Raw genomic sequence first — 24879 nt, 5'->3', positions numbered from 1 at the left:
AAAAAAATCCAAAACCACAAAGACTCTAACCTCTCCACTGAAAAACAGTTATAAGGACTACAGAGGAAAAGATAGACTGCATTAAGATCAGAAACTGTGTGAATGACTGGAGACAGTACAAGAGCAGAAGGACTTTATAAGGACAGGAGAACAGAACAACACAGCCTTGGAGAAGTAGACAAAAGATGCAACTTGGGCAAACAGAAGTCAAGAAAAACACAAGCAGGATGGCAGCTCAGCTCTGCAAGGCTGACAAAGCAAAAGTTATGCAAAACAATGATACCACACTTACTCAAAAGTGGGGGTTGAAAAACAGCCACCTGAAAAGGACACTGGACACTGAAGACCACCAAAGAAGACCCCAAAGAACCATAAAGGACTTCTGATAAGGGCTGTGACTATGTAAAATAAAGCAATACATATATATCAAGTACGTGGGGATAGTTAATGAATATGTAATCAGTGTGTATGATAAGAATTCTGTTTACCCAACACTTGGGGCACTCAATCAGTGAGAGGATCCTCCAACTGCTCAGCGCTGCAATAAACAGTGCCTGCTTTGCAATATTCAAAAATGTGTTAGAAAGTGTCTACCTGGCCGATTTCAGTATGAGAATACAGTAGCTTGATAAATCTGTTTGCATGATCAGTGCAAGGAAAGGCTTTCTCGAAGTCCACACAGCTAAAAGCTGTGTGATAATGGTGATGCTATGGATATCTATCCAGAGTTCATCTATCTGCAGCAGAAGGAACTTTACACAGGAGATTAGAAACCCATTGGGACCAAAAAACATTCCTGGACTGCCAGACCGCTCTGGGATGCTGTCCAGTACTACTGTTACCACTGCACAGTAAGAGAGGTGGTCATCACTACCTGCATTTCATTCAACAAGTATTGTCTTAACCAGAGCTTTGGCAGTGAAGGAAGGGTGCTGCACTTTCCACGCTAGACAAAACACTGAGAGCTCACTGATCATGCAAGTATGTTGTGAGGCAGAACTGGAATTCAAAATGATTTTGAAATAACAGAGAAAGGTTCAGAAAATAATACCTGTATAAAAGGCAGGGACAACACTGATTGCTTAAAGCTACACAAGTACGAGAAGTGGAACACGTAGTTGGCTCATCTTCAGAGAAGCAGGAGGGATTATCACATATCACAAGCAACTCTTTTGAACCACTGCTAGAAAGGTAAACACTATTGAGACTACAAATTAAAGCACACCCTCCAAGATATGAGAAGCAATCCTTCCACTCTCCTCAATACTAATAAATCCTAAAAGGTCTGGTTCCAAAACAGATCTTTCAGAAATAAAAGATGGAACTGGATAGAGCAACACAACAGAGTAATTTGTTTAAGTTCAAAGGGAACCAGAGGAAGATTCTAGCTGTGTAAAATGGAACCAGTTTGCTTCTGCCACTGCCACATGGACTACAAGGAAGCAGGACAGTCTCACAGATGAGTGGCACAGCTGAGATGGGCAGCACAGTTCAGCACTACACCTGAGCAAATTGATCAGTAGGCCTGCAGAGCCCCAAGGAGAAAGGAAGCCTTGCCTCAGTCTCACTGGGAATGCAAAGGCTGCAACTGCTGTATAGCTGGCCCATCCTCTTGAGTAACAAACACACATGAAAATGAGTTTCTACAGCTAGGGCTCACGATAACATTTATATCTTCTACATCACATTAAGTAAATCTGACCTGACAATGCAATTTACTAAAGCCCTGCTTGTTTGAATGGATAGATATGCTGCTTTTTCTTCACGAAGTTTCTTCTCCTCTTCTATACAATGTACAGCCATGCTTAAGAAAAAAAGAAACCAAGTACAAAATGGCAGCACAGACTGCAATCCTACCTACTGCCAAAAACTGTAGTGGCACATTCTATGTTCCCTACACTAATAAAAGGGCAATAAAGGAAAATTAAAGCCTATGGGCTGGTTTAATATGCAGTGGGAGAAAAACACACACTGTTAAAATGGAAATAGACACATACTGACCAATGGATTTTATGAGCAAAAATGTCATTAAATCCCAGATTAAGCCTCTGGCAATGACTAAGCAACTTTACCAACCCAGTAGAAGAAAGTCATCAATAACCAATTTCTGCACATGGGACAAATAGCAATCTGGCTCTAGGTCTGACGGAACAACCTCTCTAGGTGTAACAGAAGTCTATCAGTAGGAAGCCCATCAAGCTACAGCAGTTATTTGCTACAGTGGATAACAGGATTCTAGAGTGGATCATGGATAACAAGCAGCATCTTATGTGCAGGTTTTTTTGTTTTTCTCTGCCTGCTGAAAAATATGAAGTTGTTTAATTTGTTTTAATTGTACTTTTAAAATATGTCAAGAGAACAAACAGCAAAGCAGTCTTAAAACTATACTCCTAACAAAGAAAATACATTACAGTCTTGAACGTTTAATTTTTCTAGTAAAGCTTAAAACCCTAAAACATTTCAAAGAGAAACACAAATAGTATTGGAAGTCCATGCAAAACACAGAACCTGCTTATCAACTCAGAAGGCATTTTATACCATCAAGGAAAATTCATTTAAGATCATACAAGTAGATACTTATTTCCTTTAAAAAAATAATTAAATCTGATTTTTGTGCAGTTATTTTATTGTCAGATCTAGCAGTTTAGCAAGATAAGGAAAAAATTATTAAGTGACTCAAAACCTATCTGTGTCACAAACTTAATACAGGCTATGTTTTAAATAAAACATTATTTAAAAAAAAACTCACCTTCCTTCTACACCCACAAAATATATTTATTTATGAGAAGGCACAGTAGGATCACCAAAAGACACTCCCAAGTAGATAAGTATTATGTTTGAAGTCAGTACCCTTTGGAAGCAGGAATAAATTTCACAGTTATCAGCCACTTACTGGGCATTTATTTCAGACGCAGTGCTTATTACAAATAGCAGCCTGAAGGACATCTCCCGCAGTCTGGACTCAATCTCTGTTTAATTACTCCTTTTTTTATGATCCACCAGGATCACAGTTCAAAAAATGGGAAGCACATAGAACTGGAGAAGCTAAAGGCAACACAGCAACGACTAACAGTCTCAGAAAGCCTTAACAAAAGTGACTTAAAAGTGAGAACTACACACCCGTCAAGATTCAAAGTCCCACCAACAGGAGATGAAAGGTAATTCACAAAAAATGCTAACAAATAGTAGTTCACCACCACTGATGAAAAGCTTCGTTCCCAGGTGTACTGACAGGAATTCCACTCAAACTCCTAGTCAAAACAAGCAGTCTGACGCACATCTACATGCCTCCTTTCTCACCCAACCTAGTTGTTCCTCCCGTGTAGCCAACCAAGTAGCTATGAAGCACTAGCAATAAAATTCTGGATATATGTGCTTGAAAGTTTGAAGAATAATACACTGAAGTAGAAAAAAACAAACAAACAAACAAAAAAAAAAAAACAAAAAACCCAAACAAAACAAAAACAAAACAACACAAAAACCTCAAACAACCAAAAAAACCCACCACGAACAAGCAAACACCACCTCATAAAAGAAATTAAATTAACAACCTTTGTAAGACCTTACTAGCAAGTACTGCAATCTTGAGAAGCAAGACTGGGAAAACTACCATTTTAGTAACAACTTCATTTATTCCTCTTTTTCATTAGATTGCTAGCTTTTTAATAGAATTGGTTATGGTCAAAGATTAATTTAAAGAAAAGAGTGCTTGGTGTTTTTCTATGTTAATTACTGGGGAAGCTTTTCGTATTCATTCCCTATGGAATACACTAAACAGAAATTGGAATGAATACCTATTAGAAAATGAATAGAGAAAGCAAATGAAACTTTTTGCAGCAGTCCCAGCTAACTACATAAGTAATTACTGCTCAATGATAGTGAAGAGTGTTGCAAAGATACTACAGGAGTAAAAATGCACAAACATAAGAATATTTAGCCAATAATTAAAACTGTAAACACTTCAACAGAAAATTTCCTCCGAAGTATGTTCGATAAAAATAACAGAATACCTTGAATGGGATGTCATCTACTTTGTTTCCTTATACATTAAATATGAAGAAAACAATATAAAAAACATTGGTGCTAATTTTTTTCTCCCCTTATTCTAGGGATCCATCTAAGGTGTATTTAAAAGGATATTTAAGCATAGCTTTTTAAAAATACAAACTGCATTATAAGAGTCTGAATCAGAGACAGAGTTAAAGGTAAAGCAATTACTGACCTCCATATTGCAAAACCAAATCCTTAATAATTCAAATAAAGAGAGATTAAAAATAGTGAAGCAGAATATGGATAACAAAACTTACTTCATGACATGAAATGTCATTACTCTCCATTAAGCTAATGTGAAGAAATGAGGCAGTTAGTAGCAATCTCCCGTGAACCAATACCAAGATAATTCTCAACTATTAGGGGGTGAAGTACTTAAAAGAGGTCAGTTACTGGTACTGTAAGAGGTGTGCTGAAACCCCTTAACCAAGTACATTAAACTTATTGAAAGCCTGCACAGTTATCTTGTTTAGCCCAAAAAAAGATCTTTCGTATTTTCTGTGAGGTAATGATCTGTGGTCAAATTAGTCTACCTGTAAAACAACCCAGCTTCTCTGAAGGAAATGAAAAATTACACGCTCCTTTAGAAGAAAGGAAGGAATTTATTTTGTCTTAAATATATTCAGTACCATTATCAAAGCTTTTGTTTGAAATAAATTTCTCATTTTTTATAGACAAAATAGAAGAAGAACAAGAAAAAGAAGAAGAAGTGCAAATAGACATCACGTTGCCTGCATGTATTCATCCACATTTACACACACAAACACGCAGAGCTAGCCTTGGTAATTCCTCGTTTGTCCAGGTCCAATGCATGGCAAATGTGTTTTAGGCATCAAGGACATAAATGCAACAATCTTTCCTTAGCACAGCTCTGGTGCAAACAGCCAGCTATTACTAAATTCATTCCAGTCTCACTAATGAGTGGAGTTTGGAAGCGCAGCATTTTTGAGCCATAAAGAGATGATTTATAATGAGAAGTCACTCAGCAGGGAGGCTGAAGTACAGCAGTTCTCTCTGCAAGTTATCATAACAGAAAGCTATTTAATGAGTGTGGGTTTCTTCAAGAATTCGAAAAAGTCGAGATTTGGAAAAGGATGTGTTACATTATGCAGACACCCACATCACTGAACATTTCTGCTACAGTAAAACCAGCAAAAGAAAAATCCTCGAAGTTGTTCCTATCTTGAGTTTTTGGCTCATTTTTTTAGTAAGTTCTTTCAAATGTAAAACGCGGATTTGTAGAGATTAGCAGATAGACACAATTCAGTACAAAAAAAGTTAGTGAAGTTTAATGAACTAAACTAGGTTGCCTAAGGTCAGGCACTCCACAGTGCAAACAAGAAAAAAATGTGCCCTGAAGCAAGACAGTGTTTGGCAAAGACACAATAAAAGAGCAGAGAGGTACCATTCCTCAGCAAGCCCAGGAGAGGCCTGAGTTACCTGCAGTTACCACTCCCTACAGCACTCTCCCCCGCAGGGGAGCACTACGGGTGCTGATGACTCAAATTCACTTAGACACAAACCTGAACCCTCCTCATAATCCACCTCCAGATCAAAGCCATATCCAGCCTCCAATAATCACTTAAAAATAAATACTTTTTCAGTAAACCATATGCCATAATCTTCACGCATGTGATGGGGACACAGGGGCTTTGCATGCTAGAAAATTATCCACCTTGACTTTCAGATTAAGTTATTGAGTTTGCTAAGGAAGGATGCCAGCGAGAAAGGAGGACAGTGGAGCACAGTATACCAGAACTTCTAAAATCAAAATGTAGGCATAACTGATTCAGGTTGCATTTATCTTCTAACCAGTAAATTTAGACTGTGGCTTCTTGACAATAGGAGAATTTAAACAGTAATGATGCTTTGGGAACTTTTGTGTTTATTTTTTCCTACTGTTTCCAGAGTGAGCAGTTCCTTGTGCAGAGTGACCTTGTGTCAGCACAGTGGAGGGAACAGAGTATAGAAGTGGAAAGCTGAAGAAAGGGGTTAACTTTGTTAAGCCATGACTGCTACCAAACATGCCTATCAAAATGTGACTTCCAAGAATATCACTAGGACAGCTGCAATCTTGCCATGCATGGTAAAAAAAACCACAGCAAACTGAGACTTGTAATAGAAATACTTATCTGAGAACATTTATAACCATTATACCTTCAAGAAGTAACATTTCATTTTCCTAAGTCTTGAAAAATAAACAAGCTCCACTAAACAGAAGATATACACACTCTACATTAAAACGAGAAGTCCTCGAGTTATCATGCACAAAGAAGCATTACATGGCCACAAAATTCCCTCCCACCTGACAGTCTTAAAAATACTCATTCTACACCAGGAGCATGTTTTCAGGGTCACTACACAGGTTACCTAGATGTCATGATAGTAAAGGCCCAAATTTCTGAACTTTCAGAAAGCTGTGTGACATATTTGCTTGTCCCTTGGAAGAACGCACATCTTCACCTTCATGATAGTAGGATGATGATAGGATGAACTTCACTGCTAGTGTTTGTCTGCACTTCAAACCATCTGCCCAGCCTACAGATCCTTCATCAGCTCATCATTCTCCTGTCAAAAGCACCCTAAGTCTTCCTATGAAACCTTCATCTATACCTCTTAGACAGTAGTTACCCTCAAGTCACTCCAAAAAGTTGAGGTTCTTCAAAGTTTTGCTGTAAGTACCATGACAAAATGCAGCTGATAACAGATCAAGATGATGCTTCTGTCACCAGCTCTTGACACAGATATGCTGAATGATATTAACCAGATGGCTTAACCACCTTCTGTCTTCTTTTGCTCTAATCCTTCCATACAGCCTCTAAATTCAGATACTGTATTTCTAACAGTAGTAGGATTTTGTAACTATGCTTTATACGGAGTTAAAGAAGGTTCTAGCCCTACATAAATATCAATTACACAAATAATTAAGCACCACAGACAGCAGTGGACTCTTTTACTGTGTGATCTGCAAACTGTCATCCAACATGCTTCTGTTGCATATTTATCCAGCCTAAGTAGCAGCTTTCAACAATTTTATTTTCATCTTTCTTTGCCCCTAGCTCCTTTCTCTGTTTGCTTCTGCCAAATATTACCCAGAAATGCAACGGTGTTTTTCAAAGTGGTGCTGTCCACCATTTTACACACAGTGTGTTGTAAAATCTGCCATGGTTGACCACTGCATCCTAGGAAGCCCATGTAATTATTCAGTCACAGAATAGTTTAGGTTGGAAGGAACTTTTAAAGGCAATCTAATTGAACACCCCTGCAATGAGCAGGGGCATCTTCAGCTAGATCAGGTTGCTCAGAGCACCAAAAAGCTCAGAAATTGTTAATCATTCATGCACTTCTCAACTTTGCCAATCAATGAACAAAATAGATTTCTTGACATTGCTTAGAGAAAAAAATGAGAATAACCTTCAAAGACTAGGAATAACCACACATTATGGATTTACCTGGCTAGCAGTATTCATTTTAGTGGTGAAAAATTTGACAGAAAAGACTAACATTTTAAATTCTGTACCTACAATTTTCCTTAAAATTCCTTCTTATCTGCACAAGTACATAAAAATCATTAACCAAAATACATTCAGGGACAGAAATGAAAGCTGCTAAATTTTTCAAGAGACTCTATGAAAGGACACTGAAGTTCTTCCAGTTGTTAAAAACTACATCTTCCACAATTCACATATCTAAATAGAAACTAAACTGTAAAGACTACCCTGTAGCAGTATTTGTAGTTCTTTGAAACAAACTCTCTCAGTATTGTAGGGTTGTCTACGGTGACCTCTGAGATTAATGTTTTTAATACTACAATTATGAAAACTATGAAAATTATAAAAACATCCTGGTGATGAAAATTCATTTTTAATCACCTACCAATTTAAAAGCATCAACATCTCAAATGTTTGAAAGTGAAATGCCTTAAAGCAGAGGCTCCACAGAAACCATCACTTCGTCAAGGCTAGTCTTTCCAAGTTTCTTAGAAACCATACTTGTCTTAATTTCACAAACAGAAGAATTAGGCAGTTGTACTTTTTTTTTAGAAGACAATATATTTTCCTTCCTTTTGCTCAGTAACTTTCCAGAATCATGGAAAACACTCCTTTCTAAGGAGAAAACCAGAATACCCACATTTCAGTCCCTACTCATTATCTGTGATAAGACTCCAGACTATACAGACATTCTCTTCCAAAGACTGCCATGAGTACACATGATTTGAGTCCTTTGTTTTGGAGGAGACCTGAGCTATGCCATCTCACTGAATAAGTATTTAAGTACCTATTTGAGCACATTCTCATCAATCAGTGCTCACCTTGCATACTGCAGCCCTGGTATGCTAGAGCACAAGGGGGATAAAACATCCTGACAACACAGAAGTAAAGATCCATGGTTGGACAGGCTTTACAAACATTCTGCACATAAACCGGTTAGTGCATGCCTAAAAGAAGGCAAGGATGGTATGCAGGGACCCAGTTCAGCTGCAGGCAACAGATGAACAGGACCTTAAAGACACAACTTTTGGACTTGGGTAGTACAACAGTATAGAATCAACTGCGTCCCTACCTCCTCCTTTGTATCTTGGCCAAGGTTTACATACTTTCCACATACTGCAAGTATAAACAAAGAGGAATTTAAACCAAGAGTTAAATTATGAAGAACACCTCCTACTGCCTGCAACAGGCCTCCCTTGGACCAGAGCATTAACAGCTGGGGCTGACCTCACTTCTGTCAAACCCACAGTCAGACTTTGAATCTTATCACTGTAATAACTGGAAGGCTAGAAAACCCACTTCATTTTAATTTTTGTTATTTGCTTTCTGAAATCCCAGATTAAAGAGGTTTACATTCTTAAGCACTGGCCAAAACCATGATGACTACATATACTGGTCTGGTTTGGGGTTTTTCCCGTGAAAGCTGAGATTCTCACTGGGACAGATGTTACAAGTGTATAATTCGCTGCTCTACCATACGTGTATTTTTTTTAAAGGGCTGTGGCTTGTCAAAAGAGCACTGGGCTGGCTGCTTGTCTTACCAGGAAATTTTGCACTGGTTCAGCTGGATGTTGGGAAGGAGGAGGGAGCTCGCTCTCAGAGAGCAACAAACTAGGAAATGCTGCTGCAGTGCAGGGGTCAACAGGGAAAGCTGTGGGAAGCAATGAGCCACGAGGCTGGAAATAGGAGGCTTGAGAAAAGGAGGGAACTACATCTCAGAGACAACTGAAGACTTTTCTAGAGACCTACAGGAGACCACGAAGATCCAACATGGGAAAAATAAGAGGCTTTACCCTTGCAAGGATGATAGTAGACAAGGATGAAACATGCTTTCAAACACAATTATTTGAATATACACCCCCCAGCAAATCTGCAAACCTCTTTCATGAGACCCCCCCTTTATCTTACTATTTATATTCCAAAAAAACCTAAAAAAGTTTTCAAGATTCTTGCTGCATTCTCTTTAATGAAAATATCCAGACAGGACATTTCTCAGAGCTCTGACATGGCATTACTGGCCTAAGATCTAAAGTAGAAAATGCTGAGAAAACTAACACACCATTTGTAACTGCATGATGTGCCTTCTTCCTCATGATGCTAAGAGGTGCTTTCTTTACTACTGTCAATAAACTATTATTTCTACATGAAGGTTCCCCTTTGTTCTAAAAATGTCACCGACCCTGACAGAAAAAAACCTCATTGAATAAAAGGCCAACTTGTCTTTACAAGAGATTTGATTTTTCAAATGGAAAAGATCAACCAACATACAGCATTTTGAAACTAACAGCAAAAACCTTCCATTTCTACACAGTCACAAGCAAAACGAACATAGGAGGAAATTTAGCACCACAGAGAATAGAGATTAAAAAGCATGCCCAGAAAGCTGGACTGTGTTTGTCTGGGATCTAAGATAGGATACAGTCCTGGAAGGGTTTCCCCCAGCCCAGGACTGCAACATCAGCGTGTAGGATGTTGAGTATGCTTGTTCATGACCTGACTTCCCCATCAGCTTCAATTATTGCTTTTTAATGAGCTTCTTAAAGGATAGGAACTTGATACAATTTTGACTATTTAAGAATCCAACTTCACCAAAAAACCACAAAAAGTAACCAGAAAAATCTTTCATCAAATGCCTGTTTGTTCAGCATATCAGAGGATTAGTTCTAAAAACACAAGAGTGACAACAATTGCAGTTTCATGAGGCAGAAGGTGGTAAGACAGCAGAAATGTGCATTAAGATTCTTTACGTTACTGTGGATGAGTACAGAATACTGCAGGATGTCTAAGGATTATGCAGGAATAAAGTTCTTTTCTGGAAAGGAACACAGATGAGTAGAAGGTGCTTGAACTTTGTTTTTTGAATGCCCTAATTTGTTCACATTTACCCTGAAGCTACCTGAAAGCTGTATTTTAGGCTAATCTACCTGTCTTTTGAACATTTCCTAATTATTTACAAAGCCAGACAGTACTGGACTCAAAGCAGGGTAATATCTAACCTTTTCTGATGATGCCCTATTGCTAGAACACTTGCTAACTTCTTAGAAGGTAAATTTTCTTTCATCCCACAACTGCAATCCATGAAGAATTTATACTTTAAAATGTTATTAATGCTAAGCATGCCGTCCTCCTATAGCTACAGCCTGGAAAAGGTTATTTTACAAACCAGTGGGAAAGAAAAGGTTTTCCTTTGTATGTTAAAATATGGACTTCCAAATTTTGAAAAGAAATAAAAATCAAAAAACGTAATATAGCTTGCAAAAATTTCAGCATTGTTTATGCCATATTGTCTTTCTGTGACAACATACATAGTGAATAGAAAAAGGCTTGTGAAATTGAGAGCATGCTTTAAAGAAAAATACATTCAGATGAAGACTTATGGATATGTAAGTATGGTTAGAAAAGGAAAAGAAGCAGCTAAGAGACACTTTATTCTTGAAATTTCATTTAACAAAGACTGTGCTTCAGAGAAGTCACTCTGACACCTCATCACAAGCATGTTTCAGTGCCATCTAGCTAATGCTCAAATTAACTTGCATCACTGCACAAGGGTCTTTGTTTTCCTGCAAATATTCCTTCTTCAATAAAAAAAAAGAAAAAAAATGGAGAAGTGGCATATTGGTTTGTCTTCAGATCCATCAGTGTGTTGAAGCATAAAGAATTTGGGTTGTTCTTGAAATACTTGAGCTTTGATGTATTTATGTGAGGAATGTTAAAAATGTAACCCTTAAAACCCTTTATGCTATGACTGAGTTCTTGATCTGGATGGATCCACATGACTGAGTACTTTAAATACTGCTCTTTCAAGTATAAACATATTAGGTGTCATTATGCAACCCCTCTGTTCAACTATTTTGTGCCAGACATTAATGGAAGAGTTGAGACAAAGGAAAAAAAAAAAAAAAGTGCAATAAAGGAAGCCCATTTCCACTTGTTTTAGAAAATGCAAAGAGTATTGATTTCTACAGAAAAGAAATTTGTAAAAGTAAGTGAAGAATGTATTTTGAAGAGTGGTATGCTTTAAATCCTCTGAAAGTTCATTTTGCCTCTGCCACAGTATACGTTTCCATACAAGAAAAGACATTTGCAGTCCTGAATACGTCACTGTGACCATGTAACACTGTGCAAGCTGTTTCCAAATTTTAATCAAAATTCTTCAGATTAAAATAATCTGATAGGCTGACAAATCTCCCTCCATCCCAAAACAGATGGGAGTTTCCTTTGACTCAGCAATGTGATTTTATATCCTCTAAAAATCATAATTAAATCATAATGGCCCAGTTTTAAATCTTTCTGCCTTAAAAGTGTACCTTCCAAACCTCTTTAGAACTACCAAACTAGCCAGGATATATCTGGTAAATTATGCCACTGAAAACCTCAGAAAAGAATAAAACCTATAACCAAAATATGCTTGGTTTCCTCTGCACAGTAACTGCATTTTGGATTTCCGACTGCGAAAGGATGCAAAATGAATATGCTCAGGAAAAAAAACATCAGCAGTTACAAAATTCTGTTAGTGAAGTGAAAAACAAACTAACAAAAAAACCCACCAGGAAGTTGCAAAGTTGCAAAAGCACCAAGTACAAGGTTGGGGATCATTGTACCAAGATCAAATGTAATTACTAGACAATTCTTCAATAAAGTAAGACTTAATCCTATGTTCTTTTTTTTTGGTAGTATTTTAATTAATTTCCCTTCACATACCTAGCAAAACTTTTTACCAGTAGTTTAACAGGTTTCTCAAAGAGCATTGCAAAATTTTTCAGGAAGGATATCCTGAAAAATAAGAAATGTCACTGAACAAAATGTGAATGGGATTAAGGCAAAGTACAGGAATTTGCTCCTGAGACCCATTGTGTTTCCTCCAGTTGAGCAAAAGCAGCATCTAAAAGCTTGCTCCAGCAAATTGCTCTTTTCCCCCCACCCTCACATGTCAGCCCCAGCTCTTCCTCCCCTGCCCACCTTGATTCTCAGTGCAATGCACACCCCTCTTCTCTCCTCATCCTTCCCACCAGCTGTCCCAACTGAAACTCCCTCTTTAGCATCCAGCTGGGACAGCTTTTGTGTCTGTAGATTGGTAAGGAGTAAGTGAAGAGCAGGACAGGGCAGCAGAAAGCATGACAAGGCAGAAGGAGCTTTGAAGGGCATCTGTGTAATAGTGAAACAATTCTCCCTGAAAAAACAAGGAGCTGGTAAGTGGACTAAAGTTGAGGTGTTCGGCGCAGTGACATTTTTGATAGACTGTACTATTTTAGACTGAAGAACAATTTCAGATACTGAAGGCAGAGAGAGCACCCATACAATGAATTGGCAGGGACTTGGCTGGTTGAGCTGCTAGAATAACTACTTAAGAGCTCTCCCATTCTGCTAGGCATACAGACAAGCTCCCCAACACCTAGAAACTACAATTTGTTTCATTGATTTGGGTTTTTTTGGTGGGTTTGGTGTTTTTAACATTGCAATTGTAACTTTATTTGGCTGAATGAAACAACTGTTCTTTAGCTGACCATGACAGTTTCCAACTAACAACCATCAGCTTACACAAACTGATCTCCTTCTGTGAATTAACAACCTTCATTGTTTCATTAACATTAACTGCTTAGCGATAAACCTGACAGTTTCCAGCAGAGTCTAAAGAGGTTTAGAACAACTTTGAGAAATCCAAGCTTAGCTTTTGGGGTGGATAAACAAATGAAGAATGAAGGAAGCTGCTTCAAGATATTTTTGGTTGACTAATCGTCTTTATGTTATCTGAAGTCAAAAGTTTCCATCTTGGATCCTACTTTGTACAGCCACTGGTCAACTAAAAAGAGCTTGTACAAAATGTTGCTGTCTTCCAAAAAATTTATCATAAGACCCTACTATCGAGGAAATACTTTCATGAGTAACTTAAAGCAGTGGTAGACTGGTTTTTTTTCTACATCATATAAACAAGCACTTTGTACACGTTAAACACAGCCTTGTGTGAAAACCTGAAGACTAACAAATTTCAGAAATTATTTAGAAAGTGATCATCTGACCCCACACCATTTGTCCACAATGATTGAAAACCATCAGTATGTGTTAACTCTATTGCCAAAACCGACATTCTCAAAGAACCTTCTTCTCTGTTGACCTATCAGATTAGACAACTTGTCCAGAGGATTAAAGTAATTGTATTAATTCCTAGATAAATATGTCTAATGGGAATTCTGCCTGGTTTGGCCATCATGGCTGAGCTGAGGCACTTCCATCAAGTTGTCAGTCGTATCCTGATAGGTTTTCAGGATTCATGAGCCTGCTGGGAAATGCTGGGTGGTGCTTTATCAGGTGCAGCACTCATACAGAGAGCAGGAGGAGGGAAGCAGCAGGGGAGGCACTGGGCAAATTTGTGGAATCTGACCTTTTGCTTTGGGCACCTCCTTGGATTTTTGCCTTGTCCCAGGTGGCCAACAGTCATGCTATTTTATAGAAATCTTTTGTTAAGTATGTGTGAAGTGTTGCAGTGCAAGTTCCTAATGGATTGCACATCTGGCATAGTAGGCAAACATGGCCCTCATGAGGCCCTAGACTTGCAGACCAGCAAGGAAGGCTGTACAGGTGGGAAACAACCACCTCTTTAAGAGAAAACCTCCGTTGTGCCAAACTAACTTAGCTGCAGCAAAGAGTGGACTGTTGAGGAGTAACTGCAAGACCTGTTGACAGAAGTATGGAGATAGAATAGGTTTTCATAATGCTATGGTGGCCAGTGCAGCAGATAAAGCATGAATGTAGAAACTTACCACTGAACAGCACAGATATTTCCTCCAAAAACTCTGAGATATATATGCAAATCACATTTCTCTAAAGACTAAGGTATTTCCAGTCTTTACACTGCTTTCTTCATGATTATTGTAAATTACACAGTTCGACAAAACTGATTGGAGTCTGATAAAATTAACCTACATAAAAGAAGGGGAAGATCTACCACTTGAAGGAATGAAGGCTTAATGCAGTCTGAAAGAGAGGTAGATGAGAAAAGTTACTAAACAACTCTTATAATGGAGTTAAATTTAGAGTGTAAAATTAAAAATTGAAAATTTTACCACTAGATAAAACTATCATCTTCTGAAATTCTTCCAACACCAGGCCTTTTCTTCACACAAATTAATCTTCAGAATTTTAAGACCGAATATTCCATATATTTTTTTTCTAAATCCTGTTTGGAAATTTTCTCAGTAAAGGAATCTCACAGACAGAAGAGATGTCTTCTAAAATTGCTAGTCTCTTATAAACTTTATAAAAGGACTCCATTCATACTTGAAACCTGAAACCAAATAAGAGTACCTCCTTCAAGGAAGAGGAATTTACACCACCAATGCCATTTACAGACAATCCCATTCCTTTCTATTTCTCACCCGAATTCTCGTGAGCTGTTTAACTGCACTACTTCCAAAAATGTATCAATAAACTTATAGCAAACCAGCCTATAGAAATTGAGCTTTTTAGAGGATAACTACTTGTGGAAATCATGGAAACAGTCTACTACTATTATTCCTAATCCACAGAAAAAGAATCTAGACAGAATAATGGAGTTGTCTAGGGTAATAATGGGTCAACGGTAGAAGCTGACAGAACCTGACATTCTTAAAAATCCTTCTCACCTTGCCACAGCAGTTTAATGCATGATGGTAAACACAGCACATGGAAAGCATTTTAACAGCGATACTAAAGCAGAGAGGGGAGAAGGCAAATATTGTCAGATTCCTCAGGGGAAAATCTACAGTTTGAAGCACTGCCCGTTACGATAAGCATTCCTTTATTTGGTAAATTTCTTTGATAACCAGCTGCAAGGATAGTAGTCACATTATTTTGCCCTTTCCTCGTCACATTTTCTAGAATTGACAAAAGCATCTATAACTATTAAGAAAACAAAGCAAAATGAAATCTATATGTTTTAAAATATTAAAGCATTTAAAAAATTGTCATTAACCATTTTCAAGAAACATTTCCTGCAACTACAGCCAATTGTTTTATTTTTAAAGCAAAAAGAAACACATTTTCTGTAAAAGCTGTGAAGTAGCTTTAGAAAATCTGTAAGGGATTGAGAACTTTGATCAAGTAACCACAGAGAATATTCTGTTCTAAACATTCCAAAGAAAGGACAAAATAGGGGAAAAACAATTGCTAATTATCATCTTGGTAACATTTTTAAGCAGACTGGCAAAACCAAAGGATTAAGTGACTCTGTGTCAAACAAAAGATTAAGTATCACTCCTTGACAGTGATTCTGTAAGTACTAGAAAACCTAAAGAACATTTTTATTAGCTACTGTAACTATTTAAAACTTTGGCCACAAACTGGAGAATCTTTCAGCTAATTGATGAGCATTTCTCCTCATACTGTAATAAAATGAACTTTTAAGTACATGCATAGGATTCAAACTTTCCCCAAAACTGTACACTGACTATTGGTTTCGAATTCCCATGCAAAAGCAAGAGAAAGCAAAATTATAAGAGAATATAACATAGCTGGGGTCATAGTCAACACAGGTCTATATCAAGAGAATTAGTTTTGTAGCAATTGGTTTTGAGCACTGCCTTTAAAAATGAAAAAAAAAGTCAGACTGAAAACACACCTTCTGACAAATCCTATTATGTTATTTGTTTCTGAATATTTTGAATGAGAAAGGTTTCGCATATCAGTGATGAGGACTGCAAGAAAATTTTGTTTTCAATTCAGATGTTCCAACAGAATACCTCCCTACTTCTACCTACTTCTGCCTTTGGGGAGTAGGAATATGTATCAGCATAAAGCTTATGTATTTCTGGAGGAGTGCGAAAGAAACAAACACAAAAAAAAATTGCAAGCCATCTACCCAAGATTAGTTTGCAAATATTAGCATTAATGAAGCCTGCGTTCCCCTGAATGCACATACCATGGCAAGAGACTTCATGCCTGATACAGAACGCAGAATGAGTGGCTGCTCCTTAGATTTTCAGTATCTAAAAAGGTGCTCCTGAAATATTTTTCTCTCAGGGAAACTTGTCTCTTCTCTATTCCTATTACAATTTTAACAAAGCTTTTAAATGCTTCACCTTTGAGAACACTGTTCCTCCGTCAAATTGGATTCTCCTTGACTGATGGATACTAAAGTAAATAAGTAGAAAGGTGGACAGAAATTCCAAGCATATTAATGCCATCTGTGTCTTTTAGAGTAAGCTTATACTAAAACTAGTTTCTGAGACAACACCATCCAGAGATTGCTAACTTGCTAAAGATCTTCTGTGAGACAGAAAATTAGCAAGTTTTATCTATAATTCAGGAATACTGGTCACTTTATGCTCTGTACTAAATTTTGACCTAAACAACATTTATAGCTAGGCTATAAATTTTAGAGGTAAGTTTAGAACTAACATCTGTTTGTCGAGGCCACTTTAAGAGGATACTGGAAGGAAAGTACTAAAAATGTTATTTTGTTGAATAGGTAGGGAGATGTTAACACTGAGATGCCTAAAAATGCCAAGTTTCAAGTTTTATTAGGAAGAGTTTTGAAATTAAATTCCTTCAAGAGTACAAAATAGAACTTGGAAGAATTAGAAAAGGAAGACACTCAGAAGAAAACAGTTACACTAATCACCTGTATTTGCCAGACATGGGGTTTAATATATTTCCATTTCTCTGATTCATAACGAATTATCTGCTTCCAGTATTTGGCATCAGGTCTTTGGTTCTTAGAAGCAAGTTCCAAAATGTGTTGTCCCTTGCCCCCTCCACACAAGGAATTACACTGCTGAACCAGTCCATTCCCTTGACTTCTGGAGCCCCCAATGATTGTGACAGACATCCTGGTACTCCTTACAGTGCTGAGCTGCCAGGATGGTACTTTTCTGGTTCATGCCTGAAATGTGCTACCAGCAGTCGTGTGCACTTAGGATTAGGTACTAGAACTGTCAGCTTATTTTTTCCCCACTGAGTTTTTCTTAAGCTACCTCAGTGAGTCAGATCTCAACAGGCTTTACTCATGCTTACTAATTGAGAAGTACCCTGGGGTCTGGAGATTGCATTATAGATATAGTGACTGATCAACTTTCATTAATGATGCTACCTTCAGACTGGCAAGTTTGGTTTTAAGTGGTATCATACAAAACGTAGTTCATAAAACAGAAGGCAGGGGACTTCAGCTTTCTGTAAAAATGTATCATAACATTCACTAATTTTGAGGGACGGTATTTTCCCTTTTAGGATTGATGGCTGGAGGACCTCCTGGTGCTCCACACATATTTTTATGATTTACTTGACAGGTGTCATGGGTTAGCAAGCATAGTCCCGGAAGGGATATCCTTGCTAAGGGGTGCTTACAGCTTCCTCTGGGACCTGATAGAACCTATCAGCTGGCCAGTTTGAATATGGACAATTCTTTAAGCCACTTAAAGTTGTGACTGCCTCTGTGATACACACTTAAGAATAGACAAACTCCCACCCCAGCTCTCTCTCGTTTCCGGCGCTGGCACAGGTGGCTGCAGGCCCCGTGCGGGGGCCAGTGGGCCCGGCCAGGCCCTGCTTGGGCCAGGCCGGGCCGGGCCACGGCCAGCCTGGAGCCATGGGCCTGTTCCAGCCATGGAACCCCCCCCCACTGCCTTGCCGTGGGCAGCCGGAGCGGCTCGGAACCCCCCCCTCCACTGCGGCCGAGATTCAGCAAAGCGGCACCTCTGTCCGGCAGAGGTCAGGGACCAACAGCGATAAGCCACATTCCAGCTGTAAGGCCGAGGTGAGATTAACCCTTTTACTGCTGTGAAGAGCTGAAAACCTGAGGGAAGAGAGAGAGGAGATGCTTAAAGCTGAAAGTCTGTTGTGAAGCTATGATATATCAGAGTATCCTGTTGTAATTTCATGAAGATATGGGGGGTGGAGTGTTCAACTCGTAAGCAGAAGCACCTGCGCTGAGACAGGCAGATGCTGACGCAGCTGTAATTTCATGAGAAGTTTGGACAGAGAGAGATGAACCAGATGAACCAGATGAGGACTTTTTGCTCCAAAGAGGAAAGGAGAAAAACCTCAATTCCTAGAGATGCTTCCAGAGATAGTTTTAAAGATGAAGATGACCCTTTGCTCCCAGGGAAGGAGAAGGGCCTCTGTTTTTCTTTGTTTCTGAACAGCTCAACCTTAAAATTGTACCCCAGAAAACTTTCAAGAGTGGACCCTCGAAAGCAGTTGCGGGAAAAGCTGCAAGTCGGGGGAAGGGACTCACATCGCAAGCAGAGAGACTCCTCTTCCTAAATGGACTGAACAATATTTGGAAGTGGGTGGCTGTCTCGGTGTGATACTGTTTTCATAGCATGAGCAAAAAGAGACTTCTCTTTCTAAATGGACTGAACCAGGTTATTATGGAAGTGGTAAACAGACTGAACATCTTAAGGGTTGTCTTTACATTGTCAGTGGGAGACGGGAGGAAGGTGGGGGGAGGAGGAGAGTTCTAAAGGTGGTATAATTTTTTTCTTTTCTTCTTTTAGGTCTGTTAATAAACTTCTTTATATTCATTCAAGTTGGTGCCTGCTTTGCATTTCTCCTAATTCTTATCTCACAGAAGATAAACAGTAATGAGTATTTTTAGACCAAACCACTACACTAAATTGGTGTTTCTGCCCGGTTACAAACCCAACCCGCGACACAGGACAGAGACATGACAGCATAACTTTCTAAGAGGTTAGTAATACCCAGAGATACACAATAAAAGATTAAAATATGCTGTAAGCTCTTCAGCTTATCCCACGAACTCAAAAAAATCTGCTGTCACTCATTTGTCTAGGCATTCTTATCAGTTGTTAACATTTCCCTAAATAACAGTTGACAGTATAAAGTAAGATTGGTCAAATACACATTTTTAAATCCTTCTTTCTAATAAGAAACTTTGCTAGACCTAGAGAGCAACATACACACCATTCAATCTCACTGACAAAGTAACTTTCCACACAGTTGATAGAGAGATGTGGGCAATTACCAGGTCTTTCAGGTTCAGCAATTTTCTCCTACTTCATTTCCTTGCTGGGATTTGAAAGATTTTATCTTTAGATAAGACTTTAAACATTTTGCCTTTAGGTTATCATAGACCACACTAAAACAAGAATAAAGAAATGGGTCCATGGGACAGTACAGAGCTAACATGAGAGCAACTGGGTTTTGTCTTTCCTGAAAGAAAGCCTTCTACGGCAAATTTACAGTCTTGGCACGTATAAATTATGTTTAGGTTTGGTCTGTATGACATTGTTCTTCTAAAGCAAAAGGGCTATTTTGCAGAAACTAGTTAAATAAAAGTCTAGTTCATGTCTTGGCCTGATCTGTTGTATGTTTATGGCACAGTCCTGACTGGCATGTCTTGCCAATAAGCTTCTACAGCTAACTTGTATTTTCACCTCTCTTTCCTTAATATTTACATTTTTATAGGACATGTTTCTTCTGACAAAGCATGAAGGTAAAGACAAGATCTTAAGATATCAGACTGTGAATTAGGAACACATTCCACTTCCACAATTTATCTATTTTTTTTCCTCCTGATAACGAAGCCTTTCCAATCTGGCTTTGTTCACACTATATAAAAGACTTCCCTCTTAACTTGAAGGAAAATTCCCACAACCTGGTAAAAAAGGTTCACTCCTTGCCAGAGAACATGAAAAAAACCTCCCTTCAAGCATTATATTTATATTATTCAATTATTTATAAATTAACAGTCAATTCTGTCATCATCACACTAAACTTGCATATTTTGTTTTCTGACTTCCCTTATTAAAAAAAAATAAACCATCTAGCCCACAATTTTATGCTGCTTTTGTCTGGTTTCTAACTTTTTTTACCCGTAATTATCTCATGTGGAGAAAATTCTGGAAACAAGTTTTGGCTTTAAAATATTAAAATGTTATATACCAAGAAATAACTTCATTCTTGCATTATTGCAGAATGACACAGCGCACAGAATCTATTTCAATGACAGTTTCTCTCCTACGACAGTGAACAGACATTCAGGTTGAATTCACTGATCCTTATTTTTAGGAAGATATGGCAGGACATACTTTCACAATTGGCAACTTCAAATTATTCCTCTTCTAACATCTGGTTTGTATTTTGCAACACCACCACCCAAAATTTCTTTACACAATTGTCCTTTTTTCAAAGAAATCCCCTGCATTAACTAGCACTTTCTTCAAATAAGTTCTCATATCCATATTTCTGATCAACTTTTGGTAGTAGCTCCTAAATGGTTGCATATAAAACCCTCTTTAATGCAATCCCAAGGGCAGTCTTCTGAAGTAACAGCTAATAGCATAACTTAGCAATACTTTGAAACATTAAGTGGAAGATAGGAAGGGCAAAGCTGTATCCTGACTTTAGGTATGGTAATTATTTCTTATACCTGAATGAACATCTGTGATCATTAGTTTTAGATTACAATTTCTCAGAAGCAAATCACTCTGATTTCTTAAAGCCACTTTGAAATTGCACATCATTAAAATTAGGTCCCCCCCCTTCCAGTTCCAAATGTGTATTTGAGCACAACAGCGCACCTATTAAAGAAACATTTGGCAGCATAAAAATTGCAGCAGATGTGCAAGATGCCAAGAGGCACAGGGGTTGAATGTAGTATGTCAAACCCCCCCCAAAAAAGCACCCTTTTCAGATCCTGTGTTCTAGTAAAAGAACAATATACAGAACCACAGAATGTACTGGGTTGGAAGGGACTCACAAGCATCAAGATCACCTCTTAGCCCTGCACAGAATCATCCTCAAGAGTCACACCATATGCCTATTGTCCAAATGCTTCTTGAACTCTGTCAGGCTTGGTGCTGTGACCACTTCCCAGGGGAGCCTGCTCCAGTGCCCAGCCCCCCTCTGGGTGAAGAACATTTTCCCAATATCCAACATAAACCTCCACAACACAACTTCAGGCCATTCCCTCAGGTCCTGTCACTGGGCAACACAGAAGAGATCAGTGCCTGCCTCTCCTTTTCCCCTCATGAGGAAGTTACAGACTGCAGTGAGGTGTCCCCTCAGTCTCCTCCAGGCTGAACAGACCAAGTGACCTCAGCCACTCCTCATACAGCTTCACCCAAGGCTCTTCATCATCTTTGTTGCCATCCTTTGGATGCTCTCTCTAACAGTTTAAGATCTTTCTTACATTGTGGCACCCAAAACTGCCCCCAGCACTCAAGGTGAGGCTGCCCCAGTGCAGAGCAGAGCGGGACAATCCCCTCCCTTGCCCGGCTGGCGATGCTGTGCCTGATGCACCCCAGGACACAGGTGGCCCCCCCCGTCAGGGCACTTACAACTAAGTAGGCTTTCAAGAGGAGTTTGTATTTCTGCAATTCACAATTGGCTGTATCAGACAGCTAATGACAGAATATATCAGCTTACCAAAAAAACTATATATAGAAAACATGATAAACTTAAATTTCCGGAGCTACTGACAGTATCAACAGGGGAAAAAATGGGAAAAAAATTACTTATTTCCTTTAATGCACAGAAAATTTAGCTTCCTTAAAAAACACTTCTAGTAGTTCTAGTTAGAAAATTTTGGAGCCATTTTGCTGCACCTCTTCATGTTGACAGGCTTAGAAGTAGTCTGTTGATGTGAAGCAGCACAGCTTTGGGACTCACAAAAAGGTTAAGCCTGCATTTTCAGACAAGTACATTTGGGGTTCTTTTAAATACCTTTTTTTATAAAAAATATTAGCATTTTAAATTATTTGTGTATCACAATAATATAACATTTAATCAAAATACTGTAACCATGCCCAGAGGATAAAATAGCAAAGCAGAGCATCTGACGGACGGACTTATAAGCTCCCCCTGAGGGTTTGAAGCTGTCTGTTACACTACAAGCAAAACAAATAACTGTATTAAAACATGAATTTATTACCCCACTGAGGCAGTATGTTGGTTGCTAACCACCAATGCCCTGGAATGGAAGGTCACATATCAAGTAAGATTTTATAAAATTTCACTTTTCATTACTTTGCCAAAACTTACAAGAAAAAGTACGAACACTGCATACAATAAGAACAAAGGAGCTACATCATCTGGCTGATAAGAACAATTCTGCTGATTAATAGAGATATTTGACCTGTATAGGTTCCCAAATTTTCTTATGCTTGACTTTCAAATCAATGCCTTTTTTTTCCACCTTTACTAATTTCTCCCTTTTTTCCTTATAATTTCAGCAGATAGATCAAAGAGTTGGACTTAAGCAGGCAATGAAATTCTTTCATTCTAAATATCACAGGGAGAAAACCAAACATTTTAATTAGGATTGGTATATACCTGAATCTAAAAACACTGAGCAATAAGGACTAAGTCAAAGAGCACTGTCTTCATTAATAAACATACTAATAAATCTCTGCTGTTTCAGAGTAAGGTTTAGGTCTCAGACTGAATTCATTTCCAGTAGAAAACCAGGCTATAACTGAAGGAGATATCTATGCCATGTAGCTGTTACACAGACATATCACCTCCTTACTGGATGCAGATTTGCAGCCACAAACATGAGTAAGGCAGATAATAGTGAAGAAGCTACACTGACACCTGCATCTTCAGTATTTCACCTGATGATGCCTGGGGTGATTAGCAGAGCACAGAGGCACCATCTGGGTATTTCAGAACCTTGGAGACCAACCTGAGAGCACAAGGACACATCGACCTTTTTCGCCACTGTGCAATCACAGATTGCTGACAACACGCCATACCATGAGCAGGGCAGTGCCAAGGCAGAAAAGGTTATTTGACAGGATCCAAAGCTAATATAGTACCATAGATATAGTGCTCTATGTCGGAGTGAAAACAATTTTCTAGTCCAAAAATTTAAAAAAGCACTGTTTTTAAATCTATCAAAGATGCATTTAGAAACCACATCTTCAAAATATATCAACACACAGCTATCAAAACAATAATTAAAATATAAACATATCTTAATTGTGCTTGTTCTTCTTTTTTTCCCCCCCCCAAAAATATAGTACCTAAGGTATACCCAAAATCTGTCAACTTCTTGGCTAACAGCTCAGCTCAGAACAAGTAAAAATGTAATTGTTTAAACAAACAAAGAAAGAAAAATCACCCTACGAGATTGCTAATATTGACTTTCCACAGATTTCAAATTACAAACAGCCAAGAACGCTATACATGAAGCGGTCCAAAGAAGCAAGAGTTAAAGAAATTGGCATTTCTTCTGTTTTAAAACCTGTGAGAGCTATTTTGTGGTGATGTTTTGCTACTTCTAATAATGTTTTAAGGAGAAAAGTTTCCAAGTACAGAGATAGAAATATAATAAACACATATTTTAAGAATAAACCATAATCTCACAATCCCTACTAAATGAACACTGCTGTTGATGCAACCTTCATTGTACTCTACAGCAGTACAAGCTGCCCAGGATACTTTTAAAACATGCAGACTAAAACATGCAAAAAATTTATCCATAAACCCCAAAGTCCTGTTTTCTGGGACAGGAAGAATTTACAGAGACTCAATACTATTCCACCCTCTCTTTTCCCTTGCTCCCTCATTGCCTTTATTAATTCAATATGTCCCTATACTCACTTTAAGACTTTGTTGCTATGGGAATTTATTTCCATATTTTATTGTCAAGGAGAAAAACAAGATTTTGGTGATTAAATGTCACAGAAGCTCTGACTTTTGCACAACCTAATCAAATCTACAGCCTTAAAAACAATCTGTATATGTAAGTCTTACCATTCTGATCATAAAAAGGTACATATGTTCTACCTGGCATTTAAAAGCCAAGTACAAAAATTCTCTCTCCCTTCCCCCAAAAGCTTCTGGATAATTTTAACATAATTTCTGCATGCGCATTTTCAATTAGTTTCCTAGAAACTCTGGAATAAAACATATTTTGTTTTCCTTTTCTCCCACTGAGGACCATCCACAGCATCAAGAGATTCTTTTCTTTTCTAAGTGACATTCAAGGTTAGTGAGGCTAGAAATTCACCTCGTAATAACTGACCCATAAAGACAGCTACAAAATTGTAAGCATGGGTTCCTTCCCTCCCCATACCTAATCTATATTGCAGCTGGAAAAAGAAATACATGCAATAGGTACAAAATATTGTTCAATTCCTACAGTAAATATGCCAAAAAGTGTTTGCTGTCTTCTATCACAACTGGCTGTTTCCACTGTAAATCTCATACATTTGTACTTACCCCCCTTTTTAATATTGTAACTGTCTACATAGGTTAATGTTTAGAACCACTCACTTATGTGTACGTAATCATTAAATCATTACGATTTAAATAAAACTGAGCATAAGCCAGAAAATTCAAAATTAAACCAAATATCAAAAAAAAGTCTCCCTTGTGGCTCATGGTTTGTGTATGTTTC

General features: G+C 38.2%; 1 protein-coding gene and 1 long non-coding RNA gene across 4 annotated transcripts in view; one reads left to right on the top strand and one right to left on the bottom strand.

Moving 5' to 3' along the window:
• The window catches only part of TMTC2 (transmembrane O-mannosyltransferase targeting cadherins 2), a 240302-nt gene that overhangs the window by 102979 nt on the left and 112444 nt on the right, over window positions 1–24879 (bottom strand). The window lies entirely within an intron of this gene.
• On the top strand, window positions 18016–19041 carry LOC138104662 (uncharacterized). Its single transcript, XR_011148202.1, has 2 exons — window positions 18016–18267; window positions 18656–19041. It is a non-coding gene; the product is annotated as an uncharacterized lncRNA (long non-coding RNA).

The sequence above is a fragment of the Aphelocoma coerulescens genome, chromosome 1A (assembly GCF_041296385.1).
Source record: "Aphelocoma coerulescens isolate FSJ_1873_10779 chromosome 1A, UR_Acoe_1.0, whole genome shotgun sequence".
NCBI lineage: Eukaryota > Metazoa > Chordata > Aves > Passeriformes > Corvidae > Aphelocoma > Aphelocoma coerulescens.
This window is presented reverse-complemented; position numbering and strand designations above follow the sequence as displayed.